We start from the raw sequence: 15,059 nt of genomic DNA on the forward strand, positions 1-15,059 counted from the left end.
TGCCCGGACTGGGGCCGCCGCTTCCAACTCTCTGCCCGGACCGGGGCCTCCGCCTGCCTCACTCGACCGAGGCTGGGGCCGCCGCCTCCCCCTTGCTCCTGCCCGGATCGGGGCCACCGCCGCATACCATCTGCCCGGACCGGGGCTGTGGCCGCCGCTGCTCTCCCTGTGCCCGGACTGGGGCCGTCGCCTCCAACTCTCTGCCTGGACCGGGGCCTCCGCCTGCCTCACTCGACTGAGGCCGGGGCCGCTGCCTCCCCCTTGCTCCTACCCGGATCGGGGCCACCGCCGCCTACCCTCTGCCCGGACCGGGGCTGTGGCCGCCGCTGCTCTCCCTGTGCCCGGACTGGGGCCGTCGCCTCCAACTCTCTGCCTGGACCGGGGCCTCCGCCTGCCTCACTCGACTGAGGCCGGGGCCGCTGCCTCCCCCTTGCTCCTACCCGGATCGGGGCCACCGCCGCCTACCCTCTGCCCGGACCGGGCCGGGGCCGCCGCTGCTCTCCCTGTGCCAGGACTGGGGCCGTCGCCTCCAACTCTCTGCCTGGACCGGGGCCTCCGCCTGCCTCACTCGACCGAGGCCGGGGCCGCTGCCTCCCCCTTGCTCCTACCCGGATCGGGGCCACCGCCGCCTACCCTCTGCCTGGACCGGGCCGGGGCCGCCGCTGCTCTCCCTGTGCCCGGACTGGGGCCGCCGCCTCCTACTTTCTGCCTGGAGCGGGCATGTGATGTTAACCCCACCCTAGTAACAGGGAAATTTACCAAAGGGTGTTGAGAGGATACTCCCAAAGGGTGTTGAGAGGATACTCCAAGGAAAGAGTTAATTCAACAACAGAAGACAGATACAGATCTTGTTGACTTAAAGAACAAAGCAGTAAGTGAACAGGAGATTAAAGAAATGGCTAGTGGATATTACTTGAAGGGTGAATTGTTGATGAGAAAATGGAGACCTCTTGATATCCCTGCTAATGAAGTGTGGGGGGTGATTCATCAGGTGGTTGTTCCTTGAAATTACCGGAAAGAAATTTTAAATCTAGGCCACAGTACACCTTTGGGTGTTCATCTTGGTGTAAAGAAAACCATGAATAAGATTTTGATACAAATTTTCTGGCCTGTTTTGAGGAAGGATGTTGTAAATTGGTGCCAAACACGTCACTTTTGTCAGGTTATGGGGAAACCTAACTGGAGTTAACAATAGCTCCATTACAACCTATTCCTGTTGTTGTGGAACCTTTCACTAGGGTTATTGTGGATTATGTAGGTCCCCTGCTGAAAACTAAGTCTGGGAATCAGTACTTATTAACAATTACACATACAGCATCAAGATTTCCAGAGGCTATACCATTAAGAAATATTAAAGACAAAACAGTGCTAAAGGCTCTGGAAAGATATTTTATAGATTTTTTGATTACATAAAGAGATCCAGAGTGATTAAGGATCTAACTTTATGTCTGGGTTGTTTCAGCAGTTGATTTATGAGTTGGAAATAAAACAGATCACTTCATCTGCGTATCATCCTGAAACTCAGGGAGCTTTGCAATGATTTAATGCTAGTCTTAAAAATATGATGAGGATTTATTGTCTGGAGAATGGAAAAGATTGGGACAAAGGTATTGGTTTATTGTTATTTGCAGCAGGGAGGCTGTGCAGGAGTCATTAGGTTTCAGCCCTTTTGAAATTGTGTTTGGACATCAGGTTAGAGGACCTTTAATGTTGATAAAAGAACAGTGGGTTAATGAGGATGTACAGTTGGACTTGCTGGATTATGTTTCTAAATTTAAAGATAGGTTACAAAAAGTGTGGACTTTGGTTCAAGAGAATTTAGAAATGGCTCAGGGTAAAATAAAGCATTTATTTGACAGGAATGCTCAAGTGAGGAATTTTAAGGCAGGAAGTAAAGTTTCGATTTTGTTTCCAACACATGAGAGTTAGATTTTCTAGACCATTCGTAGTTGAATCAAAACTGAATGATGTTAACTATGTTGTTGACACTCCAGATCGAAGGAATAAAATTCAGATTTGTCACATAAATATGTTGAAACCTTATTATGAGGATAAGGGAGGTGGAGAACAATCTGTATCAGAGGTGTTAGTTGTTGACAGGGTTGAGGATGTTAAGGATCATAAGGAACCATGGTTCCTGTGTTCCTGTGTAACTCAGCAATTTTGGAAAAGTTAGGCCATCTTAAGTCACAAGAACAGATGCAGTTGAAAGAATTAATTTTGAAATATACAAATTTGTTTCCTGATGTTCCAAAAAGGACATCAGTGATTTATCATGACGTAGATGTGGGAGAAGCCAGTTCCATAAAACAACAGTCATATAGAATAAACATTCATGGATCAGGAGGTGGAATATATATTGAGAAATGATATTACATCTTTGAACTCAGATTGTTCTCCTTGTATTCTGGTACCGAAACAGATGCTTATCTTATTCCGAGAATAGATGACTGTATTGATAAAATAGGGAAAGCTAAATTTCTTACTAAGTTGGATTTGTTGAAGGGTTACTGATGTGTGCCTTTAACTGAGAGAGGAAAGAATATTTTGACTTTTGTAACTCCATCCGGTTTATAAGAGTACAATGTGTTACCTTTTGGCATGAAAAACGCCCCTGTAACATTCCAAAGGATGATTAATTCAGTAATCCAAGGGTTAACACATGCAGATGCTTATATTGATGACTTAGTCACAAAAAATGACACATGGGAAGAACATCTAAGGGAATTGGACAAATTATTTGCAAGATTATTCAAAGCAAACTTCACTGTTAATTTTGCAAAAAGTCAATTTGCAAATGCCACTGTAACATACTTGGGTCATGTAGTTGGTCATGGCAAAATTGCACCTATTCAAGCCAAGGTGAATGCAAATTCTGAGTTTCCTATTCCCAAGGGCAAGGCAGCAGTGAGAAGGTTTTTAGGAATGGCGGGAAATTTTGCAGAAATCTTGCTGAGGTTGCTCTTCCTTTAACCAATCTTTTGAAGAAAGGGGAGAAATTTGTATGGACTAAAGTTTGTCAGACAGCTTTATAAAATTTAAAGGAGATGCTATGCCATTGCCCTGTGTTAAAATCTCCTTATTTTGACAGACTATTTTCTGTAGCAGTAGATGCCAGTGAGGGAGCAGCAGGTTCAGTTGTATTGCAAAAACATAATGAAATTGACCATCCAGTTGCCTGCAACCAATGAACTTAGAGGAGTGAGAAGTGAGATTGGACTGTGAACCAAAGAACCTTTCTGAACTTACATGTACACATTACACACACGTGTGCTTAGAATTAGAAGGGGGTTAAGTTAGATTAAGTAAGTCAATAGTGATAAGTTAAGGTTTGATTCTATTTTCATGTTTAAAGATAATTAGAAGCAACGTTTGTTTAAGTAACCATTTGTCTTGGTGAATATCTACTGCTGCTGGGTTTTGGGGTCCTCTGAGCTTGTAACAGTACTCTGTACTGGACTTGGTGTCCTGTGTGTTTCCTGTCAGTCCTGTAAAGAGCTGGGGGCACTTGTGCCTCCCACCTGTACTGTACTGACCACACTGTAGGTTCTCTGTACAATAATAGGTGCCTCTACTGTAATAGGCTATGTGGTTTTTGTTTGATTGGTAAATGGTGGGGAAACTGGATTTTTCCTGCCTGTACTGCAAGGGCCAGGGTGAACTGTGTGTGAATGAGATTCTAGGCCCATACCCACTTACACTAAGGCCCCTGTTGTTTCAGGTGTCGACTATCTTACTACTGGACTCTCGGTACCAAAGTGCTTCCATACAATATAAAACTCCTTCTTCTTTTGGCCAACAATACTTCGGTCCCACCAGTCAGAGGAGCCTCCACGTTCCTATTCCCACACCAGTCATCCAAACATCTGATAATTTTCCCATTGAAGATGTATCTGTAGCAAGTAGCAAAGGAACAGAGACTGACTAGACTCACTTCATGTCAGATCCTTCCATCTGTGAGAACCAAGAGGGTTTTCTTCTCATTATTTTGAGTTGGGTTTGAACTCAGGTCACCGAGATGCAAAGCTGACATTTCGTACACAGCACCAGGTTAATCAGATTCCTGAGACTTCAAAGACAAGTTTTCCAATATTTTAAAGCTTTAAGTCACTATTGGCAATATTACTGGGTGACTGTTTAATGCATTCATGGCATTCCTCTGTCTGGTTGAGTCTCATGTTGTTTAGTTTGCAGCAGGCACAGTGAATAATTATGGATACAACAGCTGGGGGGAGGGTAGTGTTTGCAGGGCAGAGAAATAGTTGAAAAGGCCGAGTGCACATGGATAGGCAAAGTACGGTCTGGAGAACTAATGATGAATTACTCAAGTCCTGTCTTTGTTCAATTGTGCCCAATGTATCTTCCTCACTGCCATCGAGATGAGAAGTTCACAACAGGTCACGTAATCTCGTGGCACTGGAACAGAGTGTTCTTTCGTGAGAGCGTGTATTGGATATGGATATCATAAAAATCATATAGATTTATCGCACCGGAGGATTATGTTCATTCTTGCATGAAAAAAAAGTAATTTACATTGATTTCTTCTGCCTGCTCTCAGTCCTGTGTCCTGTAGGCTTTAGCACATTAAGTTTAAATACTATAAGGGGTCTGTGTGCCACGATATGGACAGCACCAGCATCCTTGGTTTGAAACCTGCGCTGTCTGTAAGGAGCATGTACGTTCTCCCTGTGTCCATGTGGGTTTTCCAGGGTTGTAGGTCAGTTGCGTGTTATTGGGCAGCATGGGGTCATGGACCAGAAGGGCCTTTTACCGTGCTGTTTGTCTACAAAAATATGTTTTCAGACTGTGGTTGCCAGGCACTGCTCTTTGCAGCATTTTGTCTGCAATAAAAGCACAGAAGCGCTGGAGGAATGAACAGGTCTTGCAATGTCCGTTGGAGGTAGAGATATATGACTGACGACCTCAAGGAAAGAGCAGAAAATAGAAAGGCTGGGGCCCATGCGAGTACCAATGGCCACCCCCTTAACCTGGAGAAAGTGGGATGAGTCAAAGGAGTATTCATTGAGGGTGAAAAGGGAGGAATGGGAGGGGGAGGAGTGCAGACCAACAGACAAAAGGTGTTAATTGGATATGATAAGAGGACAGGAGAGAGGGAAGATAAAAATTGATTGGGGAAGGGAGGTATGTTTAGGCTTTGTGAAAGGAGACAGAGAGAAAGGGAAGGGCTAGAGGAAAGGAGACAGAGGGAAAAATGGGGTGGGATTGGGGGTGTCTAATGGAAAACAGAGAAATCATTGTTAATGGCATCTGGTCGGAGAGTGCCCAGATGAAATGTGAAGGGTTGTTCCTCCAATTTGCAGGGTGTCTTAGTCTGGCAGTGCATGAGTCCATGTAGGCAAGGCAAAAGGATGGGGAGTTGAAATGCATGGCTACTGGGAGATTCCCGTTATTGCTGCGGACAGAGCAAAGGTGCTCAAAGAAGTGATCTCCCAGACTGTGTCCAATCTCTCCAATGTAGAGGTGAGCACAACGGGAACATCGGATGCAGTAGATGACCCCTGGAGATTCACAAGTGAACTGTTGCTTCACTTGGAAGGACTGTTTGGGGCCTGAATGTTGGTGAGGGAGGCAGTGTGGATGCATGTGGAGCATCTCCTGCGGTCGAAGGGGTGGGTGCAAAGGAGGATATTGGTGGGGAGGGAGAAGTGGATGAGGGAGACACGAAGGGAGTGGTCCCTGCAGAAGGTGGAGAGAGGAGGAGATGGGAATATGTGTCTGTTGGTGGGATCACGTGGTAGGTGGTAGATATGTTGGATGTGGAGATTAGAAGAGTGGTCTGTGAGGGGAATCCTGTGCATTTGGGGAGGGGAAGAAGGGGCCAGAGCAGATGTGTTGGTAATGGAGGATAAGCAGGTGAGGGACAAGTTTATGTCGGTCGAGGGAAAGCCACGTTGTTTGAAGAAGGCGGACATCGCTGATGACCTAGCATCGAAGTTCTCGTCCTGGGTGGAGATGCGACAGAGATGGAGGAATTGAGAGAATTGAATGGAATCCTTATGGGGACAGGATGGGAAGAGGAGTAGTCGAGGTAGCTGAGGGAATTTGTAGAGGACGTCTGTGAAGAGTTTTTCTCCTGAGATGGAGTCAGAGATTGAGGCAAGGAAGAGAATTGCCAGAGATGGACCAAGTGAATATGATGTTAGGGTGAAAGTTGGCAGCAAAGTGGATAAAGTCAAGGAGCTCATCATGCGCGCTAAGGCGGCACCAAAGTAGTCGTCGAAGTAGCGGAGGAAGAGTTGAGGGGCCTTGCCTGTGTAGATTTGTAGCTTGGATTGCTCCACATAGCCAACAAAGAGGCTGGGGCCCATGTGGGTACCAATGGATACCCCTTTAACCTGGAGAAAGTGGGAAGAGTCAAAGGAGAAGTCATTGAGGGTGAGCTATGAGATGCGCTGAGTTCCTCCAGCATCTCTGCACTTTTACCACAATCACAGCATCTGCAGACGTACGCGTCTCACCACAATTGTCTTTACTCTGTTCCCCTTTAATTTTTTTCACTAATGACATTGAGGGACATGTGACACCCAGTTTGTGCTCCGTGCCCTAATTTCCATTCATTGTAGCGCAGTGGCTCTCAACCTTTCTCTTCCCACTCAGATACCACTTTAAGTAATTCTTGTGCTTTCAGTGCTCTGTGATTAGTAAAGGATTGGTTAAGGTGGTGCATGAGTGAGAAGGGAAGGTTGAGAATCATTGCTCTATACCCAATTGTTTCTGAGATACTTTGCTTGAGAAAAATTGTCATTGGTCGATTTCCTTTGGAGTTCTGAAACTGTGCACATAACGAGTCATTGAGGGACGATTAAAACAGTAGTTTTCAAGCTTTTTCTTTCCACCCACATACCACCTTAAGCAATCCCTTACTAATCACAGAGCACCGATCGCATATGGATTGCTTAATGCGAGTTGAAAGAAAAAGGTTGAGAGCTACTGTTGTAGCAGGTGGTAAAGGTTGATGCAGCAAGGTGGGTTGTGAACCCATCTTTCTGGTGCACACCCCGATGATCAAAGCTTTGAGCTAAGAGTGTGAGTGTGTGGAATGTTAATCAATCTTCTCTGAAGATAAAAAACTGAATTAGCCTCATGACAATGAATGGTAAATAAAAATTATTATGGAAATTGCCTTGAATTCTTATTAATTAATTGGTTAACTTGCTGCCTGACATTTATTGAATAACAGGGTTAATATTATAATTAAATTGTGAAGTCTTTTCCCTTAATAATTTCCCTTTGTTTCACATTTTATGTTCTGAGAAACTGGTGATAAAACAGTATCATTTGATCACATTCACATTTAGCTTGCCCACACCCTGCACTCTCTATTGACTTTTATCCCACACATGCAAGCTTGATGGTGGAAGAACAGCAGTTTACTGTCACAGTGAAGAGCGGGGAACACAAGTTTTCTTTCAAATTTAAAACATCATGGCCTAAGGGTGGCCCGGTTGGCATGGCGGTTAGTGCAACATTGTTACAGTGCCACCGATCGGGACCAGGATTTGAAGGCTGGGCTGCCTGAAAGGTCTTTGTACATTCTCCCTCATGTCTGCGTGGGGTTTCCCTGGGGGCACCAGCTTCGTCCCACTCTTTGGACCACTCAAAGTTTATGGGTCTCCTTCCCTGTGAAGCAATCAAGTTTAGTTGTTTTCTTCTGAACTTCTCACCTACCGACTACATAAAAAATATAAAATATATTTGATGATTTCAGTACGTGGTCTCCTTTAAATATGCTGTGGCCCCTGTCCCATTGAGAATGGATTATCCATTGCATTATGCACAGCAAAATTTGCAAACTTTGTCCTATCCATCAGTTATCATTTTGAAATGATCATTACCATGGATTGCACAGCGCAGACTTTGCTGCTCTGCAAATACAATTGCTTCATATTATAGTGAAACCTGATACATTGCTCATGGTTCAAAATCCTCTGAGAGAAGACGCTTAATCCCATTTTCGAAAAGAAAGAGGGGAATGTAGCCCCAAAGAATTCTACCACAGTGGGAACTGAATCAACATTGGATGGTGGCCTTGCCAGAATAAAACTCATGTCCCGTAACTGAATACAAAACTTTCCCAATTCAGGTCATTCCTCTGCCCTTCCAATGAAAAACAGAACAGAAATGTAGAGCTTGATTATCTAATTCAGAATACATATTCACTGTAATTATCAATTAAGGCTGATGAACAAAAAAGCATACGTATAAAATAGACATTCTTGTGGGCTTGAAACTGCAAGCAAAGCTGGTGTTGCAAGGAGATCCAGAGCAGTTTTGAATGGAGCCAATTGGGGGGGGGTGGGCAGGGGTGGGGGGGTGGGTGGGGGGGGGGGGGATGATTTGCTTCTGCAGATAATGCATTATGCCTCCTGGCATGGGCTTTTAAATGTTAGTCCTCAATGCAAGTAGGCAGGTTGTGGAAGCATTGCCTTGGAAGGTTGGGAATTGCAAAAGGTTGCTTTGCAGGTGCATCCAGCTATCAAGAAGCCAAATGGAAGGTTGGCCTTCATTGTTTGAGGGATTGAGTTTAGGTGCAGGGAGGTTATGCTGCAACTGGGGTACTGCTGCATACAATTCTGGTCTCCTTACTTGGGGAAGGATGTACTGGCATTCGGGGTGATGTAGTGGAGGTTCAACAGTTTGATTCCAGAGATGAGGGGGTTAGTCAATGAAGAGAGATTGAATCGTCTGGATCTGTACTTGAAGGAATTTAGAAAAATGAGAGGGGATCTTATAGAAACAAATAAAATTATGAAAGCGATAGATAAGATAGAGGTAGGTAAGTTGTTCCCATTGATTGGGGAGACCATAATCAGGGGACATAGCCTCAATATTCAGGGTAGTTGCTTTAGGACGGAGATGAAGGTGGTAAATCTATGAAATTAGCTGCCCATTGAAGCAGTGGAGACCACATCAGTAAATATATTTAAGGCAAGATCGGATGGATTTTTACATAGTAGGGAAATTAAGGGAGATGGGGAAAAGGCAGGTAGGTGGAGATGAGCCTGTCTTCAGATCATTGAATGGCGGACCAAGTTTGTCAAGCTGAATAGCCGATTCCTGCTCCTACTTCTTATAGAATATTGAAGATTACAGCACAGAACAGGCTCTTCAGTCACAATGCTGTGCTGACGTACTCTGTTGCACTCTAGTCCTTCCCTTCCTCACACCCATAAGCCTTATTTGTCTTACCTCCATGTTTATTACGATCACCATCACATAAAGCAAAATGCTTGAAATTCACTTTGCCTCTTTTTTAAACCATGCCTGCCTCTCTCTCACTGAATGCACCTTTCTGGCTGGTCTTCCTGGAGCACACTTTTTCAGATGATGAGCTGAATCACTCACCATTCAGATGAACCCATGCCTACAATAAAACACACGGGATGCGTGGATCCATTGGTCCTGGGGTTGACGGGAACTGTTTACCAAAGACCTTGCTCCACCCCCCCCCCCCACCCCGGTCCACCCCAAAAGCTCCTGCCCAAGAGTAGTGTCTCACCTCCCGTCAAGATCTGGATGCTTTGTCTCTAATATACAGATACTAGAGCTGGTGATCCAGAACCAGGCTCACTGGCTGCATTTATTCTTCACTGATGATCTTTCAGCTGTAATTACATTGTTTAATGCCGAGTTCCTGATCAGCTTCATGGTTTGATTCCAATGACAGCACATAAATGAGACCTCTGGCAGTAGATTCTGAGTCCTTTTGCCTTAAGTGACTGGATGGCTTTAATAAGTAGACCTCTGAACTGCTTTTAGATGTCACTGAAAACCCTGAAGAACTTTATTTTTAAAATGATTAAATATATAAAAAAAGTTACTTAGAATGATGTAAAGTCCTCCAAATTAATTACAGTCATTAAGATTATTTGAAATAGAAACAATCCTCATGCATTTCATTCATGATCAGCAATCCCATCCAAATGTACCTGGTCCCTCAGCACAGATTGCCTGCTCTCTGTCTCTGCTCTCTAAGTGCTGGAACTGGAGGCCACAAGTCGGCACCTGGCTGCAAGGTTCTTCCTGAAAGTCAGCACCAAAAGTGCCGGAGAAACTCAGCAGGTCATGTAGCATTCATAGGAAGCAAAAGGCATTCGAGGTTTTGGGCCCGAACCCTTTGTGGGGAGCAACGCCTTTTACTCCCAAAGGATGCTGCGTGACCTCCAGCACTTTTATGAACTGCACCAGACCCCACGGTCTGCATATTTTTGTATGTTCTTCCTGAAACCTGGGCTGTGATGTGCAGGATAGGAAGTCAGAGATGAGTAAATGTGCAAATCAAAGTGACTGCACCTCCGGAGAAGACTGAAATGGGACATCCTGTCGACTTTCTACAGGAGCTCTACCCTGGCTGGCTGCATCAGTCTGGTACAGTCGCCGAAGCAGTCAATCCACAGGACTGTAAGAGTGGCAGAGAAGATCAATCATTTGGGTCTTCCTCCCCACCACCCACCCCCCCGCCCCATCGACGTGATCTACTGGGATCATTGTCTGAAGAGGGCTCGCAAAATCTTTAAGGACCTCTACCTCCCTGCCCACAGCATCTTTCAGCTGGTCCCATCAGAAAAGAGTATCAGAGCCAGAATCTACCAGGATGAGAAACAGCTTCTTCCCACGGGCAGTGAGACTGCTGAATGACTGATGAACTGCTCATACAAACCCTTCCATGACTCTACTATTATTTAACAATATTTAGTTATTTTTATATATGCACTGCATATACTGTCAATCACTTGTCAATATATGTGCCATGTCTATACATGTGTTTGCATGTGTTTTTACACTGAGGATCGAAAAATGCCAATTCATCCAGTTATACTTTAAATTGTATGATACCACAATATGGCTGTGCTTTTTGAGGTGTCTGAGGCAATTTAGAATATCACCAAAGATTCATGTAAACTTCTACAGGTGTACTATGGAGAGCATTCTGGTTGGTTGCATCACTGCCTGGTATAGAGGCACCAACTCTTAGGACAAAAATAAACTCCAGAGGGTCGTTAACTCGACCTGCGACCTGACAGGAACAAGAAATCACTCCATCGAGGACACCTACATGAGGTGGTGTCTTAAAAAAGCAGCCTCTATCCTCAATGACCCCCCTCTACCCAGGCCATGCCCTCTTCACTCTGCTACCATCAGGAAAAGTTACAGGAGCCTAAAGACAAGCACTTAGCAGCACAAGGACGGTTTCTTCCCCGCTGCCACCAGATTCCTGAATGATCAATGAACCACTTTTCGAGCACTATTATTAATATTATTTTTTTATATATATTATGTGTGAGATGGTTATAATATGAACGTTTACACTCTGATGCAGCTGCAAACAACAAGCTTCATGACTTGTTCATGACAATAAATCCTGATTCTGATAATAAACAAACTTGAACTAGTCCTTGATGAAACATCAAGTGAGTGCTACTCTACTTAGCCAAATAAAATTGAATAAAATTGGCTTAACTAATTAAGACATTAAAAATATAATTCACTCAAAACACATTTAAATATAAATGTAATCAAAATATTAAAATAATGTTAAATAAGTGAAAGGTAACCACTAAAGTTATCAATTTCTTCTGGTCCAGTGGTACAGCTAGTGGAATCGATGCCTCACAGTCCCAGAGAACTGGTGCAGTGGAACACAGTACTGCGGTCATATCTGGGTATATCTTCACTGGGCTGGGCAGGCTGGCCTTGCCTTCAGATACCCTAATAAAGGCCTAGAGCCTTAGTGTCCTCCCTCATACCTGACTTGGACGTGAGCCAGCAGCATGTAGAGGCATGTCTGGATCTTCTGATCAATAAAGCCTTTGATTCCCTACTTTGTGTCTGCAAGTGGTCATTGATCGCGCCACATACCTGGGTTCAATTCTGACCTCGGGTGCTGTCTGCATGAAGCTTGCATGTTCGCCTTGTGACCATGTGGTCTTGCTACAGGTGCTCTCCTATCCCTTGCACACCCTACCTCCAGCCTCCAGTGTGTCCAGTGAATGGTAGAATTTGGGGGCATTGTTTGTGAGAATGTGTGTTGAACAAAATGGGATTAGTGCAGGAATGGAGGGGCTAATGGTCAGTGTAGTCTTGACCCATTTTTGTCTCTCCATGGCTCTATGGCACTAAGATCTAGGTTGACCACATCCCCAGCATAATGCTGGAAAGTCCCAGGGTGAGTGGGCTCTGCCACGTGAAGTCCTGTGACAGAGTATTTGCCACAGTTTATCCTAGTCCAGAGTGGGTCGAGGTGCACAAATCTAGGATGTACTTAATTGTGAGTTGATAAACTCTAGTATGATTCAACCCAATACATGTATTTGTGGAAACAAATTACAAATACTTTTTGTTATTGGAGCGAAATCCATGGCCATGAATTATTGGGAAAGGGCCAGTGACCTTCCACTAAAAAAATATGAGTTTGAAATGAAAATTCTGATTTCTCTACTCTGGAGAATTTTGATTTTATTTTTTCTGTTCAGGGTGAGTATTGGAAACCCAGTTGTATCATACGTGGGAGTGGGGCCAAGTTCTTGCTCTTTTCTCCAACTTTGTGTTTTGAATCATTTGAACAGCATTCAGGTTCAGTGTAATCAAGTTCAGTTTGGAAAGTCAGAATCTAAGGTTTAGTTGATCCTTAATCCTGGAGGGAATGGACAGTTCTAATGTACGAAAGGATTTATGACTGTGAAAGAATTAATCTAACCCCTTGGAAGTTTAGGTAAAGTGGTACATTGTTTACTTGACCTGATTTCTCATAAAGTTCCCATATACCTGTATATTCTTCTGCCCTTCAGGAAGGTCTTTCTTCATTAGCATCTTATGTACCATGTGGAACTGTAATGATATACCATTCTTTTGGAGTGTGTTGGGGGGGGTGGGGGTACTGGTGTAGAATTCTCTTTCGTCAAGGCTAATCTCACCCTGAGCTTTTGATTTGCTCTGCATTCTTGTCGGATTACTAGTTTTCAATTACCAAGGAGAAAGAGAGAGAAAAAAAATTCCAGCTCTTACAATGCCTTTCCTGACAGTACGTGGAATATTTAAAGAGGAAAACCTGTCACAGTGTTTTAATCCCAATACCTCTTCATGTCCTCTGCTCCATGTATACTCTATATCCCCTGTGATAATTTGGTGATTGGGATGGGACAGATATATAATGATGGGATTGGCCAAAAATGAAGCCGATCTCCCATTGAAATATGATCTTTATGCATCGCAGATGATGCTGGACATGGAAAGCATTTTCCCAAAGTTTCAGGTTAGCCTGGTTAAAAACAAAAAGTCTGTACTCTTTCTCCCTGTGCCATATCTCTGCAACCATCACAATTGATTCATGGCATTTTTTTCATCCTAGATAGGCAGTTCTTTCTCTGAGATGGTATGAGATTATGAGGGCTGTGTGTTGAGCCCAACGTTGTATTCCCTTTATACCCATGTTGAGTATTCCTCTAATGCCATCATAAAATTTGCAGATGACATGAATGTGGTTGGGCTCATTTCAATGAGTCAGCTTATAGAGACGAAGTCCACAGATTGTGGACGGAAACAAATCTGTTATTGAATTCCTTGGAAACGAAAGACCTCGTAATGGATATTAGGAGGAGCAATTTGGCCCCAGCTCCATTGTATATTAATGGGGACTGTGTGTAAGGAGTCATGACTTTTAAGTTTCTGGGAATGTATTTGGCTGAGGATCATTCTTGGACTATGAATGCCACTGTTATAGTCAAGAAGGTACATCAATGTCTCCATTTCCTGAGAACCCTTAGGAAAATTAATTGACAGGAGAAGTTATTGATGCCCTCCTATCGCTGCTCTATTGAAAGCATGCTGGCTTACTGCATTCCCGCTGGTTTGCCCGCTATACGGCAGCAGATAAGAGGGATCTTCAGAGAGTTATCAATATAGCCCAGAAGATCATTGGGTGCTCCTTGTCCCCTTTGGAGGATTTATTTCGATCTTGCTGTATCTGGAAGGCAGCCAATATCCTTAGGGACTTTACTCACCTGGGCCATCATTTGTTTGACCTATTGTCTTCGGGTAGATGATACAGGTCCATTAAATCACGGGCGAACAAACTCAAAAACAGTTTCTATCCCAGAGCCAAACAAGAATTAAACTCTGCCAATTGATGCATTTTGTATTGTTTTAATGCTGTTTTTTTTTCTTGTTTTTTATATGCTCTTGTATGTTGCATTTGTGAATACTGTGGGTCATGTTTTTTAATCTTGTTGCATTTTTTAATGCAACGCCAAAAAAGTATTTACTTACTCACTCGAATAGCTTCCAAACCTAGAAGAAAGTAGTGCAACTTACCTCTACATATTGATAGCCACGGCAACTTCATGTCTCCCGCAATATTTTCTCATGAGAAAAACCATCATTTATTGCCCATGCTGAACCATCTTTGAACTTTGGCGAGCCATTTCGAAGGAGCGTTAAAGAGACAAACTCATTGTTGCATGTCCGGAGTCACACGTAGGTCAGATTAGGAAAAGGTGTGTTCCTTTCTCTCAAAGACATGGGGAACTGGAAAGGTTTTACAATAATCCCGCGCCATAATTAACTGGACCGAATTCTGCAGCTGCCTCAGTGGGGTTTGAAGTCCTGCCTCGCATCATTAGTGTCGAGTTCTGGTTCAGTGGTGCAGTTACATGACAAGATGCCAACCGTACCCCAGGAAGTGTGGATTGCATCATGTCAAAACAAGAATGGCTTGAAAGCAAATGCACTCTTATGTTTAACTTCCTCTATGCTTTTGTTCTCTATGCTTTATTAAAATACTTCAGTTTCCTTCTATTCACTTCCTTGGAACTGTGATCAAAATTTAAAATCAATTCCAAGTACAACCACGTGGAAGGATGAGCCCAATGGAGTGTGCATTTCCTGAGTGATTCTATCTATGAGCAAGTCACACATTCTCAATGAACTGTACGTTAAATAACTCATCTTCCCAATTTGAAACAGCGCCATGATTACGAGGCCTGCCTAATTTTATGTGAAAGTGACTGCAAAATTGTTATCAACTTCTGCTTATGGGTATA

General features: G+C 43.8%; 1 long non-coding RNA gene across 1 annotated transcript in view; it reads right to left on the reverse strand.

The window, feature by feature from the left end:
- Positions 1-14,657, reverse strand: part of LOC138752623 (uncharacterized) — a 93,433-nt gene extending 78,776 nt beyond the window's left edge. The window contains exon 1 of the long non-coding RNA XR_011350777.1: positions 14,332-14,657. This is a non-coding gene — a long non-coding RNA (uncharacterized lncRNA). The remainder of the gene's footprint in view (positions 1-14,331) is intronic.
- Between the last annotated feature and the right edge of the window lie 402 nt (positions 14,658-15,059).

Source organism: Narcine bancroftii, chromosome 2 (genome assembly GCF_036971445.1).
Source record: "Narcine bancroftii isolate sNarBan1 chromosome 2, sNarBan1.hap1, whole genome shotgun sequence".
Taxonomy (NCBI): Eukaryota; Metazoa; Chordata; class Chondrichthyes; order Torpediniformes; family Narcinidae; genus Narcine; species Narcine bancroftii.